This window comes from Polistes dominula, unplaced genomic scaffold (assembly GCF_049000335.1).
Source record: "Polistes dominula isolate Pdom_NZ unplaced genomic scaffold, Pdom_raw_medaka contig_20, whole genome shotgun sequence".
NCBI classification, from domain to species: Eukaryota; Metazoa; Arthropoda; class Insecta; order Hymenoptera; family Vespidae; genus Polistes; species Polistes dominula.
Genome location: NW_028301147.1, coordinates 4,819,645 through 4,833,261, shown reverse-complemented (window position 1 = coordinate 4,833,261; position 13,617 = coordinate 4,819,645). Strand labels below are relative to the sequence as shown.

The 13,617-nt window shown below is 26.9% G+C and overlaps 1 protein-coding gene across 11 annotated transcripts in view; it reads left to right on the top strand.

Annotated features, from left to right (window-relative positions):
- The window catches only part of LOC107074182 (uncharacterized), a 134,398-nt gene that overhangs the window by 14,850 nt on the left and 105,931 nt on the right, over positions 1-13,617 (top strand). For 6 of the 11 annotated variants that reach the window (XM_089177324.1, XM_015335371.2, XM_015335377.2 and 3 more), the window contains exon 2: positions 709-800. The exons of the other annotated variants lie outside the window; for them this stretch is intronic. The gene's annotated coding sequence lies outside the window, so the exon portion shown is untranslated. The remainder of the gene's footprint in view (positions 1-708; positions 801-13,617) is intronic. 11 annotated transcript variants of the gene reach the window in all.

The window sequence follows — 13,617 nt, the reverse complement described above, 5'->3', positions numbered from 1 at the left end:
TATACAAAGTGATGTGTGCTATTTAAATTATTTAATTATAATACATTTAATCTTCAATATTTTGATAAAAAAACTAACTAAGAAATACTCAATTATAACTTTATACTTTCGCCGAGATACAATCCAAAATTTTGTTATTAATTTTTTTTTATAGAATATCCAATTTACGAGTAATATAAATGGCAAACTTTAACGAATCATCGTGTATAAACAATTAAGTTATTGTAATATATTTCTTACGTGTACCCTTTTTATTATTCAAATTATAACAATCTTGAAATTTGTTATTGCTCGTTAAGAATAATAGAAAGAGACAGACAAAAAATTAGTAATAAAAATTGTATCTGAAATTTCCTAAGAAATCATTATCATTGTGTACTTGCTCAGAAATACGAAAAAATCAAGTATAAAAACAATAACAACGATTTAACAAGTTTGCCAATTATTTTTGCTACAGAACTATACAGTATTCTTGGAAAAAAAAACGTAAGATTACGACATAAGGGATTAACGAGTTTGTTATATACATCGATATGTATATCTATTCCCTTTTCTCTCGATTTTTCTTTCCTGTAAATACATACATGCATACATACATACATACATGTTCATGCATGCATAAAAGTATATATATATATTCTTTTTGTTAAACCTCTTTTTATTTTTTTTTATCTCGAGTGTATTATCGTGAAAACGTTAAAATTGCAGACAAAAAAAAATCGTCATAGTACCTGAAATTCGCGTTATGATCCATATTCGTTAGGTCCCGCTGCTGTAACAATTTTTTTTTTCAACAAAAGGTGAGTAATTACAATCACGTCGTGTATGCGTCTCATTAATCTATTTATTCGATCTATTGTTATTGTTGTTGTTTATTTTTTGTTTTGTTTTTGGTTTTCTCTTCTCTTAATTTGTTTGCTACTTTCAATTATTCACTTCGTCGAATTTGTTTTGTCCAATAATTTTTCTTCGTTCCTTGTTTACGATCATGTTGATTGGATTTATTTTTTTTTCATAGATTTTATAATAATAGCAAGTAATTAATTATAGTTTGAAGGAAAATTCGATGCTCAAGTTTAATGGTTTCGTTATTATTGTTGTGATTATTATTATTATTATTATTATAAAGTAAAACAATGAGTACTTGTATAAAAGCATAACGAATTAAGGTGGAAACAGCTTCTAACGATTATTTGTAATCCTTTATTGAAGAGCTTATATTAAAGTATTAAAGTTTAATTTAACAACAAGTAAACGACAAGAGGCTAACAATTTCGACACGCCACGTCGACGAATTCAACATCCGGTTGACTTGTTGGAATTTGTATATATATATATTATATATTAATTTCTGCTGGTGGTCGAAACATATATATATATATATATATATATATATATATATATATATATATATATATATATATATATATATATATGCGTATATATTTACGTAAACAATGTGTACATTAATGAGTACATTTTTTGCAACTTATGCAGAAAGTACTATACTATTATTTTACTTTTTTTTGGTTTTCAACTAATTGATTGTCGGAAATTTTATATTTGATATTTTGTTCAATTTCTGCAGAAATGCACGACATTTCATTTTCATTAAATTATTTTCATTTTAAAATTACAAAATTTCTTTGTAAATGAATGACAAAATGGTTAAAGGACTATTATAAAATTTGTTGATTAATTCAGTATCCATGCCAACAATAGTTTCGTTGAATCGATTATAATTTTCTATTTTTACGGTATTTTTATAATAGGATCGTAGAAAAAAAATTGCGTGGGTATCACGAGCGAAAAGTTAACTATTATTGCTATACTCGTCAGTTTTTTAACATAAACTTTTTTTAAACCTCGACTATGCATCGTCGTCAAAAATATTTACCTGTCGTAAAGCAGAAAAAAAAATCAATTTCCTGTTTAGACACAAATAACTATTATTTCTATATTAGTATTATTTTTTTTATTTCAATTTAATTAATAATTTTTAAACTTTGATAATTATAACATTAGTATAAATAACAACAAATTAAAATAATTGATTACATGATATAATAAAATTATATATTTTATTATTATAAATTGAATTTTATTAATCTTGTGTATGTATTACTCTGTCTATCACGAGGTTAAGGTGTTTATTACAATTAATTCATAGTTATAATTGAGCTGTTCAGTGCACACATCGATTAACTCCACTTTTTGAAAAATCTTAAATTTAAGTGTCAAAGCACTTGGTATAGTCATAACTTTTTATATTTATAATAACTTTCCTGAATAATAAAGATTAACCATTAAACGACAAAATTTGTTTGGCCATTGAATAATAAATAATACAACAATATACATTATTTCATCGCATTTCTCAACATTTTGTTTTATGGAGTTAATCGATGTGTGCACTGAACGGCTCAATTATCAGCACAATAATAATTTGTATTATTTTTCATATTACGTTGTATTGTTTCAAGAAAAAATGGTAAATATTTTTCTATCATTGTGGAATGAGAAAAAGAAAATAAAAATAAATAGAAATAGAAAATGCATGATTGATCGTTTCTAAGATTTTATTCTTTATTTTAGTATTTCACTTTTCTTTCGATTTACAAACACAAGAAAACTTTTCGAAAGGTAAATCCATATCCTTGGAGTACTAAGAAATCTGTAAATACAATCTCTCGAGTATCCTTTCTTCTTCTTCATTTTTTTTTCTTCTTTGTTTTCTTTTCGGTTACTGTTCTAATATTTCCACATGAAAAGCAGTAAAATTCATATCACGTTCCGTAAAGATACTCAAAATTGTTATTTGTTCTTCTATACTCGGTCCACGTATAAGAATACTTTGAACGTATTCGATCTTATTTTTTATTAGATCATGATCGATTCTTTATACATTCATGCAAAAAGTTTCCAACTTTTGACTAACATAATAGTATATATATATATATATATATATATATATATATATATATATATATATATATATATATACATTAACCCTATATCAAGAATTTTTCATAAAGCAATATTAGTTTATACATATTTCTTTTAATATTTTATTACATTATAGTTAAACCTTTGTATTCAAAGTCATATCTCAAATAAATCATAATGATGTGAAAACATGAATATTTAATAAAAAACAAAATAGAATGTTTCTTTGAATCATTAAAAACGATGTGACAAATCATTCTCCTTTTTTATTAATATTACAAAAAATATAATATATAATAAATAAAATATTACTTAATAAGAATCTTGAATTTTTTTAATGATATGTTTTTATTCATAGTTATTGAAATGAATAATCTGCTTTGTCTTGTTCTTATTATCGAATAACATGAAAGATGAAAAACCTAAGAGAAAAATGAAGAGAGACAGAGAGAAAGAGTAAAAGAGAAATAGGGAAGGAAAGATAATGGAAATAAGGGTGAAAGCGTTGTTGTTTAGAGTTTAACCTTGTAATCTCGATCCAAGCTCGGTTTGCTTTTTTTTTTTTTATTTCTTCTTTCCACTGGGTTTGTTTTCTCGGTAAACAAGTTCTCGGTAAGCCGTACTTTCGATCTATTCTATAGCTTGATCATTACAACGATCAACCCCTTTTACAAAGACAGAGAGAAAGAGTTGGGACGAAATGGTGAGCAGGAGAGAGGGAGAGGGGACAGAAGGAAGAGAAAGAGAAAAAGGAAGGAAAGGAAGGTAGAAAAGGGAAGTTGGATGGAAGAGGGGGTTAGGTAGGGTAAAAAAAAAGGAAAGAAAGAGAACGTCAATCTTGTTGAGAATATTTTCTGGTGCATGTAGAATTTAATTGCTTCTTGATTACACAGTAATGCTATCATCGGATTCGTTCTTTTGCTAAATCCATTTCTTTTATTCCTTCTCTTTTTTTGGTCGTTACAACTGAATCGTTTAACGATTTCATCAAAATATATATCATCATCATCATCATCATCATCATCATCATCATCATCAATCGTGTTTACGTTTAATTTATCGTTTTATTATTATTCTCTCATCTCGTGATAATGAAAATAAGAAAATTTGAAGAAAATTAGAATTAAATACAGGATCATTCAAAACTTGTAATTATACATTTTTAAGATGAAAAATCATACATTATAATTATTATTAAATGCATTCTTCTATACAAATGGTATAAGTTTTATTGATATTTATATTTATTCAAATCTCTTTGTATTTATATGGGTTAAATAATTACATTAATCAATCTATTCATATTTTTCTAGATAAATGAATTCTTTCGTAAATTGTATTCCAATGGTATAGCCGGTCGAAAGGTTATTCTATATGAAAAAATTAAAACGATAAAAGAATAATATTGTATTAAAATTATTCAATGTACCGTACTCTGCCCCATCCGTCCAGGTAAACATACCGTATATAATAAAATATTTTCTTACAAAATAATTTTATCCAAAAATATCTGATAAATTACTTGTGGTTCTGATTTCGCAACATTTGGGGATACGCTTCTAATCTCATCACGCGATGGTGATTTAATCGTTATGGAAAAATTTCAAAAAAAAAAAAAAACAAAGAAAATTAAGAAAGAGAGTTAGTTAGAGAAAAAAAGAAATAAAAAAATCATCTCCATTTTACGCGAGTATCCTCATCACGTATGAAATTTATTATTTCGTGTTAGGCAAACTAGTGAATGAATAAAATCTACAGACGCGAGACGAGCTTACGTAGAAATGTAGGTTACGTCGATTGCACTGTATATTATAGAACTTTTCTCTTTTTTTCTCTCTCACTCTTTCTTTCTTTCTTATTTTTTCCCTGTTATTTCCTTCGTTCGTTCGTTCCTTCTTCTACTTCATTTTACTTCTTTGCTTTCTTTCCTACTCTGACACATTTTCTTTAGTCCATTCGACCGACCTATCAGACTACTTCGTTTATCATGTTATTTTCTCTCTCTCTTTTTCTCAATATCTTTTTAAATCGCACGCTTTCCTATCGCATACGTTCGTTCTTTACTTTCTGGAAGCAACAAACGTTAAAGTCCTGGGTATGCCCTTCGTCGTATCGTCTTCGAATTTCCATACACATTCCTTTTCCGCTTGATCGAACACGGAAAACTCTAGGTTTCTTTTTTTTTGTTGAATTATCTTTCTTTTCACTTCGAAGGAAATATTCAAAAAGTATTATCAGATTGGTGAATTTCTTTTCTTTTTTTTTTTCACCCGGATAGTATTGGATCGTTTTATCCATATACATATGATAGTTGATATTCAAATTTTTCTATCGTTTAAAAAGTATTATACTATAGTCCGGGAGCTAGCAACGTTTTCGAGAGAGAATTGTAGGTAAGCTGATTTTTTGATATGTCGTTCTTCTTGATCTTTCGATTAGAAAGACTGCACTACTTGGCTGGCGGTAGGTCTTGCGTTTACTAGTGCGCATCCTAACTGTACAGGTAATAATCCCAGATTTTAAAAGAATTTTGAAAAACCTTATTTTCTATTTATTGACTTTAGATAGATTTATCAAACATAAATTTTATTGCCATGCACTTTTCTCATTTCTAAATATCTGCCATATGCGATTTTTTTTTTTTAATAAAAAATTAAAAGTATCTTGGTGTGCATGCAATTTTAATATTATGTTATTTAAGTATACGGAAACCTAAAATGAATTTGTAAAGTGTTTATTCGGTTGTTAAACCTAGAATAAGAACAACAAACTTATGAGAAGTATTGCAGTATGATGCTGTAGTTTTTATGTTCCTTTGATCATTGAGATAGTTTGGGAATTTATGGCCCTTTAGAATTTCTTAATATTTAGGTGATATTCAAATATCTGTTGCCTATCGTATTTTACGATATTTTATTTTATAGGCTTATCGCAGGATCTGTTTCACAGAAATTGAATATTATGAAAAATAACAAATATAAAGTTTATCGTCTACAAAAGATTTGTGTGGTACTGAAAACCATCTTGTAAATTTGCCAGTTGCTCCACCGTGGCTGTCTATCTCTCTTGCACTCTGAAATGTCTCTCTCTAACTACAGCATCATACTGCAATACTTTTCATAAGTTTGTCGTTCTTATTCTAGGTTTAACAACCGAATAAACACTTGGCAAATTCATTTTAGGTTTCCGTATACTTAAATAACATAATATTAAAATTACATGCACACCAAGATACTTTTAATTTTTTATTAAAAAAAAAATTCGTATATGACAGATATTTAGCAATGAGAAAAGTGCATGACAATAAAATTTATGTTTGATAAATCTATCTAAAGTCAATAAATAGAAAATTAGGCTTCTCGACATTCTTTTAAAATCTAGGATTATTACCTGTACAGGTAGGATGCGCACTAGTAAACGCAAGACCTACATTTGCATAATTAAATTATTTATGCTAATGCTTAAATAGATAACATTTAATTCACGTGTATTTAGATATTGAAAAAATTCGTATAAAAAGAGATTAAATTTAAATGTTCTGTCTGTCTATAATATTTCAATTCTCATTTACGTCACGTATTTATGTCATATTAAGTGCCGCATTAAACATTGCGCGTAGGAAATATCACATTAAAATATCGTTTAATGTCGAATTTAATATAAATAGAGAAAGGTACAAAAATTTTGATATCGTCGACAAAAATTTCATCACGAATAACAAATTGGTAGCAACAGTTTTTAACTTTTTGGCATTTTTTTAAAATTTATCAAATTAAATATAATACATTTTTGAAAATGATTATAAATTCATTGTTAATTAATATTTCTAGATTTAATATTTACTAGTTTGAGGTAATATAAATTTTGTTTATAATCACTAATACATTTTTGCTTATAGGAGCTTTTTTTATCCTATTAGAAGGTTTTTTTTTATCCTAGTTATCATCATTTATGGTGAAATTCGTTCGTTATTCTTGAATCTTTTCGTAATAAATTAGAGCACTGTCACTTTGGAAAATTCTTCAATACTTTGCGGTGAACCACAGAAAGTAGATTCATCGTTGAATCACTTAGATGGAAGAAAGAAAAAGTTTCAACATTGTTCGTATTCCACCACTAGTGGTCGAATAACATCGTGAAAACTTTTCCGTGTTGTAATCTCAAGCAACGTACTCACAATTTGAGTATGGGAGATACTACATTCGATATGTAGGTGCATACGTATGTGTATGTTTGTGTATGTATACACTTTACCTTAGTTATAAATTTTGTCAGCCTTTTTATCTCCTCTCTTTCTCTTTCTATCTCTCTTCCTCTTATACAAATAAATAAATAAAAAGATTCCGATCTAGGAAAATGGTAGTACGGACCTTCCTAAATATTAAATGATTTCGTGTGAAACTTAGCCGATTCAAATTCACACCCTCGGATCGTCGTTTGCATTTCAAACCTAGTGCGATGTATCGTTCAAGGAAATTCGAAATGCATTCGTCATGTTTGCAAAGCCAAGACTGATTCTCTTGAAATAATTTTAGATACAGGATAGATAGACATTCACCTTGTGAATATTCTAAGGTAACAAGTAAATCTTTCTACATTTAATTTTTTTTTTATTTATGTAAAAGAAAAAATAGATTTAATGTAAAATAAGTCATTTGAAATGACATCGTTTGCTTTTTATTTTGTTCCTCGCGTTTTGAAAGAATAGATGATCGTCTTCAAAAAAAAATCTTTAGATAAAAAAATAAATCGAGTCAATTCAAACTTTAAATAAATATGATCATACGCGGTTCTATTTGTATTCACGTAATTTTTCTTCTTTTTATTAAATTTATTTACTGTTTTTATTTTTATCAGTAAGAAAGGAAGATATAGTCTCGTAAAATATATTTTTTTTTTACAACAAAAATTATAATAGAACAAGCTAATATACTCATATGTCGAAATGTGAATAAAAAATTTGGTTAAATGTAAAAATGAAAATAAATTTAATGACGTATTAAGTTTTTTTTTTAATACATTTACTTCAATTTATCTTTTGGTAAATTAATAAAGGGACTCTCTTTCTCTCGAGAATAAATACATATACTTATATATACTTTTATATATATATATAAAAGAAGAAGATGTGTTAGTCGAGAGATAGATATATAAACATCGCTAACACGCGATCGTCCTATTTCTTCCTTCCTTTCTTTCCTTTTACTTTTTTTCTCTTTTTCTTGAGCGTGATAAGGTTAATAATGAAAGAAATCGGAGCTAGAGGAGTATCTCCGTTGAGTGGTATCGACAAATCGACGCTGATGGGGACGTAAGTTGATGTAGTGTTCTTCTTCTGCCATGAGTTAAATCAAGAAAAAAAAAGAAAAAGAAAAAAAAATCGCTCGGCGACGCCCACTAGAGAAATGAGGGATTTTTCTTATCGGAATTTTAGTTCTCCTACTTGGAAATACTTCGATTTCCATTTGCACAGATACATCGTTCGTTTTAATCATTTTCTTTAATTTTTTTTTTATTCTTTTCGAAAGATTAATTCATTTTATCGTCGTGATCTCAATAGAAGAGAGAGAGAGAGAGAGAGAAAGAAAGATGCGCTGGTTTTAAGTGGAATAAAAGTGCCTGATTAAAATTCATTTACTATTGATATGTCAGATAAGTAGTAAGAGTCAATAATTTTAGAATATCGTTCGATAAATTACTTAATTAAATTCATAATTATTACGATATCTTTTTTTTTGCTTACTTGTAGACAATAAATAAATATTTAAAAATTATAATAAAATATGTAATAGAAAGATCCGTGATTAAAACGTTACTAGTAAATAATTATAAAATTATTGTTACTGGCAGTAGTAAAGGTCAATGTAAGTAAATTAAGTACATAACAAAGAGTAAATTAAAAGATACCTTTTTTTCTTTAAATTATTATTGCTTTTAAAAGAATAGTTTTTCATTTATTGATTTGAATAATGTGTGGTAACAATGATTATGCGTAAATACGATTTTAGAAAATAACTTTTTAATAAGACACATTTTTGTTTTTTCTTTTTAATGAAATAAAGAGAAATATGAAATAGAAGAAGTTCTTCTTTCGATGAATCGACAGGACTCAAAACTTCACTTTAGTAATATTTGCATTTAAACGAGCCACGCCATTGCTATCACAAGTTCAACAAAAGTAGTATAGGTAAAGAGTATCGTGAAGAGCATACCACAGCTGATCTCGAACTAATCTCTTTTCTTCTACCACTTCTCCTTCTATCCTTTATCCATGAACCATTTATATGAAAAATACGCTTCCTTGCTTCTTGAATTCCACTGGAATTAACTTGTTAAAGTTATTGGATATAAGAAGATTATCTATCGTTTATCTAATAATTTTATTTCAAAACTTTGTTAAAACCATTTGAAATGAGTTCATGGTTATAACTAATATATTATTTCTTTCAATGCAATATTTTATTACGATCACTTAGGGACTTGCAATTTTTGGATAAAAATAATATGCCGATAACATTGAATAGATAAATAAAAAATATTCGTTATTCAATTCAAATTATTACAAACGATCAATATTGACAATTTTTTAATAAACAATTATTGTTTATCATCGTTCATTGATTCTTTCCGATAGAATTTTCATAATCGACAATGTATTTTTCTTTAAAAATTTTTATTCTATGTTGCACACCACGATGAAACATTTCTAAACATCTATATATTTACGTATTTTCTATAAATTCTAATTATTCACGAATATAAAAAAAACGAAAGTTATGTTAAAAGAAAGCTACGAAAAAGAACTCCATTTAATTTAAATTCAGTTAAAATTATTTATTATTTGTTCCCAACTATGATTGTCTCAATAATTATCTATTGTTTACGTTTCAAATTCATTAGTTTCTTCTTTTTTTAACTAATTTCATATATACACATATATTTTTTGTTTTTATTAGGATATTAAGCATGAAACGTCCGAACATTTTATTGCTTAGGTCATTAATCATCATTCATGCTTAACGACCTAACAATTTAAATATCAAGGCATCGAATTAATTTCTACCTTCTAATAAAAAGATATCGGTGGTGGATAGGGGGAAGGGGGGACAGGGACCTGAAATAGGGGTGGTAAGGTTACTCACAATTTGTAGAATATTTTTACGGCGATAGAAATAAATTTATATTTGGAAAAGAAAAAAAATGAAAAGAGAAAAGAGAGAAAGGGGTAGGTAACAAGGCGACAGAAATTTTCGATTATACTTAACGTTTTACATACGATCTATTTATATTTCTCTCTCTCTCTCTCTCTCTCTCTCTCTCTCTCTCTCTATCTATCTTTCTCTCTCGTTTTTTTTTATTTTTCGTTCCATAAAGCACGAATCTAGGATGATCCGAGGGATATATCTCGATTCGAATCAATGAAAGAAAGTAATACGAATGGTACAATCTTTCTGATTTGTCTCGGGATTCTTTACGGAGACGTATTCGCTCTTCGTTTGATTTTACGAAAAAAAAAAAAAGAAAAAAATATAACATAGAAAAAAAAAAGAGAAGAATCATGACATCACCTAAGCGTAATGATATTCACGGTTGTTTGACACGAATGCATTTAAGTACGTATTGTACTAGTTTCTTAGTAACCAATGACGATTAAATCCATTTTTAAATATTTTCTGAGCTTTTCTTTTTTATATTTTTTTTATGAAATGAATCATAATTATTTTTAATTATTAAATAATAATGAAAGTTGAAAAATTTGTAAAGATAATTAAATTTTGTTCCGATAAATATTTAACGTTTTTATTTGTACGTCTTGTACGAATCTTTTGTTGCATAAATATATCCTTTCTGATAATATTAAGAAAGTACAAATTTTAAAAAATCAATTCATTGAAAGACATTCATTTTTTCAATTTTTATTGGCTCTTAAACGTCTCATATAATATATAGACAGCTATAAATATATGTATATATGTAATATACATGAGTCGATTTGTCGTGTTGATAGACATCGAAGGGTGCAATATGTCTTGGTAAATTGCTAAAAAGCCGAAAAAGGACTTTGAAGATTTACGGAGAATAAGAAAATCAATGTGATAGGAGCAAGAAAAGAGACATTTGATCGAAATAAAACTAGTCGTTCGATCGGGAACTCGCAGAGTACACTAACCAGATTGAACTTGATCTTTTCTTGGATATATGAACCAAAAAATAAAAATAAAAAAGAAAGAAGAAAAATAAAAGAAATAAGTAGGGGAAAGAGAAATAAGGGTGCAATTCGTTTCTCTTTCTATCTATCTATCTCTCTATCTATCTCTCTCTCTCTCTTTTATTCACACACACAAACACAGAACTGCCAATCTTGGTACTCGGCTCGTTCTATCTCCCTTCACGACAATTAGATTCTCGCGAGATCGTTTAAAGTTTTTCTTAAGATCACTCCTTACGGACTCTATCTGTCTTCTTTTATCTATCTATCTATCTATCTCTCTATCTATCTATCTATTTATCTATCTTTCTTTCTTTCTTCCGATCTATTTAGTTACCTATCTCTCTCTTTGTTCTTCTTCCCTTTTTCTCTTTTTGTATATTACCGAACAGTGAGAAAGTTCAATGAAGTTTATCGAAGAAAAATCTCAGGAAGACCAATTTGACAATTTTGTGTGAGTCTTAAGAAAAAAAGACAGTTCAAACCATTAATAAACTTTATCCTGTCATTCATCTTTATGGATATATTATTATATAAATATATGTAATAATAGCATTCGTAAAAAGATCGATATATAATTTTTATTATTTATCGTTACAACCCATATTCAAACTTTTATCATTTTCTGCGCCAAAATTATATATTATGTAATTAATAATTATAAAATTATATATTAAATATTTATTATAATATATAATATATTAAAAATATGTATTTACTTAATACATAACATTAAATGTTCCAAAAGTTACTTTTTTCTAAAGAAAAATAAAAAAAAATATAAATAAGTGTCGGTTTGTTAATCAAATAATAATATGTATATACGACGCAAATATTTCCCCAAAAAAAATTTTATAAATTTGCACTTCAGTAAAGCAACCTTTGAAGTACCTTGTATGTATTGTATATATATATATATATATATATTTAACAAGATAAACGAATTTTCTGAGAAGTTCGTGGTTTTGATCAAGGAAGGAAGAAGTCGAGCAGAAAATAGTTTATCGAAGTAGAAAGCTGGTGGGTGTACTTACTCGATACGGAACCTACAACGAATCGATTTAAAGCGTCGCTGAACTTTCTCTCTTTCTTCTTATCTCTATTTTTTTCTCTTCTTCTTCTTTAGTATCTTTTGTAGATAAAAAGGTCACTGCAATATATTCGATGTTCTTTATAACAAATATATAGAAGAATTGCGTTCCACTTACAAGAAAGTTCACTGATTTGCTAAAATTTTAGACTTTTTTAATTTCAAAATGTTGCAAAATAATGAATATAAATAATCAATGATACGCGTGTCTAATGTGTTATTTAATGATTGTTTCAATATTTTACACAATTTAAAAACTACTGTAAATTCAAGATAAAGTATTGACGTATTATATTTTTTTTTTTTATAATTGAATAAAAACTTCGTAATAACAAATAAATGAATACATTTAAATTAATATTAAAACAATTACTTTTATATAATATAATATTAATATTAAAACATTTTAATTATCTTTTCATTGCTTGCGTATCAATTATTATTTGTTTTTAAATTACATATTACCGAGATTGAAATTAAAAAGAGTAATTATATAATTGAATTCTTCCTATAAATCGATGTTTAATTTTTAACTTAAACCTTTTAATAATATTTATACTATAGATCAATGATTGCCAAAATTTTGTTATATAAAATCTCATTACTTAATAATTTTATGACGTTACGAGTGATTAAAGTTAATGACAAAAAGAGACTAAAAAACATTTTATCAAGTAACGATCCATATGTATAATATAACGGATTGGATATTTAAAACAATTTTTTAAAAATATTTTCAATAGAAAGATAATATCGATCGGACTTCTGATGTTTAAGGAAATTGCCTTACTAAAGTTTCGTAATCAAGGATTATAATAATATCGGTTGACTTTGTGTCATAAGCATTATCAAAGTAGTCTATAATCAATCGTATGAGATGAATCTAATCTTAAGTTTGACTTTGGTGTCGATCACATTTCTAAACTTTCCTTTCTATAGGGACGTAATTCCGATAAACAACGACGAAAGATTGAAAGTAGAGTGATTGAGTCCTCGTATAAAAATATATAAAATAATATATTATTTATAATAAAATTATATTATATTTATATATACATATACTATATAATAATATATACATTTTCTTTTTTATATTTTAATATATTATTTTTATATAATTTTCAAAACATATAGTTAGTTTATATATTTTTAATTGATATTTTTAAATACACATATAGTATATATATTTCTACACGAGAAAGTGAAAGAGAAAGAGAGAGAGAGAGAGAGAGAGAGAGAGAGAAGAAGGAGGGTAAAAAAAGGGAGAAAAAGAAAAAGAAAATGAGGAAAAGAAAGAGAGAGGGATGGGGAGGGGAGAGAAAGGGGACATACAAGGTGCCCTCTCATGCGTTAATTTATCGGATACTGACCG